This window comes from Symphalangus syndactylus, chromosome 21, assembly GCF_028878055.3.
Source record: "Symphalangus syndactylus isolate Jambi chromosome 21, NHGRI_mSymSyn1-v2.1_pri, whole genome shotgun sequence".
Classification (NCBI taxonomy): domain Eukaryota; kingdom Metazoa; phylum Chordata; class Mammalia; order Primates; family Hylobatidae; genus Symphalangus; species Symphalangus syndactylus.
Window position 1 is genome coordinate 15252755 of NC_072443.2, and position 4795 is coordinate 15257549.

The window sequence follows — 4795 nt, forward strand, 5'->3', positions numbered from 1 at the left end:
GGGTGTGTGCGTGTCTGTGTGTGGAATATGCGTGTGTTGGTGTTGTCTTTGAGATGATAAGCCACACTGCTAGGGACTGTATTTTTTCTCAATCTTGTAAATATTGCCAGGGGCTAACAAACAATGAACAAACAAAAAATACAACACAATATTTTAAATCTATAACAAAAAACATCATATTGACATAAAGAAAAAGATCTGTAGGAAGAGAAATCATTCACCAATAAAATTCTATTAGAAGGGTAAGAATATCTCTTAGGAGAAGAGTTTGATTTCTGCTTTGAAAGTAAAACAAAAATTATCCTATGAAAATTATTATTAAGAATTAAGTATTCTATCCCTACTTGTTATATCTGAAAAACAGAATTTGTTTTTTGTGAAGCATCATGTTTGTGAGCTAAAATAATTCCCATACTTGTAGGCAGTCAATTTTGTTGTCATCTTTTTCATACCCAACATAAGCGCAAAGAATGGTGGTATTGGAAGGGAGTCCTCGAGCCCACCTAGACGGATTCTTTCATTTTTACACATAGTGTATTGGTTGTATTGAGACTCAGGACACACCAACCAAAAATATACCTCTTTTGCATATTATTTTGAGTTGGTTATTTTGAGAAACTGTAGATACAGAAGTATCTGTGAGACGTTGCCCATCTGTAAGAGAAATTTATATCTATAAAGGAAATATCCTTTTATAAGGGTATCTGCCTCTGCTTCAGGAATAGAAGATGACTAAATCACTAGAGACTCCTAATGAATGGACCCTCAATCATGGACTTAAAACTTGCATAACAGGCTAGGCGTGGTGGCTCACGCCTGTAATCCCAGCACTTTGGGAGGACGAGGTGGGCAGATCACGAGGTCAGATCGAGACCATCCTGGCTAACATGGTGAAACCCTGTCTCTACTAAAAATACAAAAAATTGGCCAGGCGTGGTGGCGGGTGTCTGTAGTCCCAGCTACTCGGGAGGCTGAGGCAGGAGAATGGTGTGAACCCGGGAGGCGGAGCTTGCAGTGAGCCGAGATCGTGCCACTGCACTCCAGCCTGGGCGACACAGTGAGACTCCGTCTCAAAAAAAAAAAAAACCTTGCATAACAAACTTTATGTTTATTTTATGGTGCTTTTACTCACCATTTTGTCTTAACTGGGCCTTCCTCCTTACTCACTCTTACCCTCAAACCCCTATTACTTTCAATAGCTCAGGATAATATATAAGCCTGAATCATCCAGCTTCTTTGAGTCCCATGTTTTTGTGGGACTTGTATGCATACATACATAATTAAAATTATTTTTTTCCTGTTAATATGTCTTATGTCAATTTAATTTTTAGGCCAGCCAAAGAACCCAGCAGCACAGAAGGAAGTAATATTTCCTCCCCTACAGTTGAGGATGAAACTCTACTGCTAGAATCTCTTGGTTGTAATTCAGATTCTAGTGCAAACTAGCTTTGAAACAAAAATGTTTGAAAAAAATTCCCAGTACCAATGGCCCCTCATCTGTATCCATCTCATTGTTTACAGGATTAAATGATTACATAGATATAAAGAGATTGACATGGTAATTGCCCAGTACTTGCTAGACAATATTATTATTCTCACAGAAGGGGCTCACAGAAATGAAGAGATACAGCAAAGGCAGATTTAGACTCTGTTTTTCCAGCACTTTGCCAGAGATTTTCCATTACTCTGGGATCACAACCATCCAGAACCAAACAACTTTTAATGATTGCAACAAGAGACAAGAATTTTCCCAAAGTCAAACTGATGCTTTTTTCTATCCAACTCTAAAGGAGGAAAAACAATCTTTTTTCTTTATCCATCTTAGGTTCTCTGGCTGGGACTCTGAAAATTAGACTGACCAAAGACAAATTAACAAGAGAAAAACAAGATGTGCCTTGTACATACACATGAGAGCACTCAATGAGGAGAAACCCCAAGGGGTAGTCAGAACTTGGGCTTATATACCACCTTAGGCTAAACAAAGAAAAAGGGGTTTTGGTCTTCATATGGAAGAGGCAAGTTATGGAAAGGTGACTAAAAAAGTGTGTTAAATAAGATTTGATAAGATTTTTATTCAATTTTCATTGGTGCTTTCTCCTTTGATAAGAATTGTTAAGAGTCTTCCTGTTTCTGGTACAGGAGAGAGAGACACCTTTTCCAAATAAGACTTTTCTTTATAGAAAGAAAACTTGTGCCCTGTTTTTGGAACTTTTCCTAGGTTTGCCACTTTTCGATAGCCTTTAGTTCAAAATATTCCAGATGCCAAAGAGGCATATTTTGGGATAGCATATTTTGGTATCTTCACAATTCTTTTTCCTTATCTGCTCTTTCTCTTATATGTGTTTTCCTCTTGAGTTAGACTAATTTGGTCTCTCACACACACACACATACACACACACACACACACACACACACAGAGAGAGAAAGAGAGAGGGAGAAATATCTTGAAAGAAGAATCATACACCCATTCAATAAATATTTATCGTTTACAAAATCCAAAGATAATAAACTTAGTCTTTCTGGTTTTGACATATTAGACAAAAAAGCAAGAACTATTTTTTCTTGAGCAGAAGGACCTCTTGTTGATGATGATTTTCTGTTTATTTATTGCCATATAACCCACAAAACCCAGACTGGATTCATAAGCAGTTTAGTCAATAATAACTATGTTTTCATTAGGCTAAGTCTCTAATTTCCTGTTAATTATCTGTGGGTTTCAACATCATAGAAAACCAGAATTATTTGGCCCAAGAGATATGCACTATGTCTTTTGCTAGTACGTGGTAAAGGTTAAAACTAATATATTTGATGTGCTAAGAAATTGATGTTAACTCATTTAATCTTCAGAAAAATTCTATGAAGTACCAATAATAACAGGTATTACTTTGTGTCTGTATACCATGTGCCTGGCACTGTGTTAGGTACTTAATGCTCACAAAAATAATCTTTATAGCAACAAATGGAAAAGATCCTGCTGCCATTTCCATTTTATAGAGGAGAAACCAAGACTGCAAGAAGTACATACGCAGCCTATGGTCATATAGTGAGTGGGCAAAGAGCAGAACTGGATTTAAATTCAAATTTGTCTCATGAAAAAGTGTATACTATTTTGCATACATTCTGCCTCTTCAGCTTTATATTAGTCTGTTCTCACACTGCTATGAAGAAGTACTTGAGACTGTGTAATTTATAAAGAAAAGAGTTTTAATTGACTCACAGTTCCACATGGCTGGGGAGACCTCAGGAAACTTACAATCATGGTAGAAGAGAAAGCAAGCACATCCTTCTTCACAAGTTGGCAGGAGTGAGAAGTGCAGAGTGAAGTAACAATCAGATCTCGTGAGAACTCACCCGCTATTGTAAGAACAGCATGGGGGAACTGCCTCCATGATCTGATTACCTCCCATGACATCCCTTTCCCTACACTAGGGGATTACAATTCAGATGACAATTCAAGGTGAGATTTGAGTGGGGACACAGAGCCAGACCATATCAAGCTTTTAGCACCTAGCATAGTACCTGGCACCTAACACAATGTCTGATTCACACTAGAGAAGCCATAAATATTTGTGGAATAAGTAGTTGTGAGAAGCAGCATAATGTGAAAAGAACTTGGGATTTGGAGTCAGAGAGTGTTGGTTACAATCCCTGCTTTAATGCCTTCTATTTAACTGGGATGAAATGTAGTTTTATCACTTCCACAACTTGCTCTGCACGTCTCTACAATGGGTTTAACACGAAATGTTCTGTATTGTATGGATTAAAGTATATTTAAAGTGCTTAACCTACTGTGTCTTCTGTAGTAGATACGTAATTATAGTCAGCATTATGATGAATTTAAAAGACATTGATGCTGTTCAGGACATGCTGTCTCAAAATGTGGCACCTTGGCATATTGAATATTTAAAATGAAGAAATCTGAAAATCAGCCTGTGCAGGAAAATCTCTGACCTTCTCCAACCCTTTTCCACTGAACCAGGTCATAGAACCTAGGAAGAAATTTCTGACCTTCTCCTGAACCAGGTCATCACACCCTAATGTGATAAGTGCTTTCCCTCTACCTGGGAGAACAGAGCATCCTTATCTTTAAAGACACAGGACGCAAGAGGAATCTAAACAAGCAGGCCTTGCTATGTCTATCATTTCATCATTATGTACTGAAATGTTCTTTCTTTTCATTCAATCAAAAATATCCTCTGTTAATTTTGACCTTTCTTCCCTAAATTGTAAGAAAAGCAGGTGGGTCTCAGCTGCTTCTACATAAAGCATTACCAAATATGTCAAGTACATAAGATATTTTTTAATAATTTTTTAATGAGAAGAGGATGTGAATTCTCATTACAGTATTTTGGAGAAAAATATATTTATACCATGTATTCATTTATAAATTAGAAGTAAGATTTGCATAGGCTGTGGATTGACGATTAAAGTATTGTCTAAAACTAAGCTGCCCATTTTGTAAGAAATGAGTTCGATAATCAATTCACTTGGTTGATCCTTATTTATGATATTTAGATTACTAATAGCTTGCAAATTCCTACAGTATTTCATACAATCCCTATTTTTCCTTCCCTCATTTGAACTAATAATTCTCTTTATTTTATTGATTTAGCCAGCTAACAGTGATTATTTCAGACCTTAGATACTTATTGGCATAAATGTTCATCTCCTGTTGAGGTTGTTTAGAAATGAAAGATTCTGTTGAAACATCTGGATGCGAGGTAGTAATACCAGAGTATGTGAGTATTTTAAGTTAATTCTGACAGAAATCTCCTAGACAAGTATCTTCTTTTAT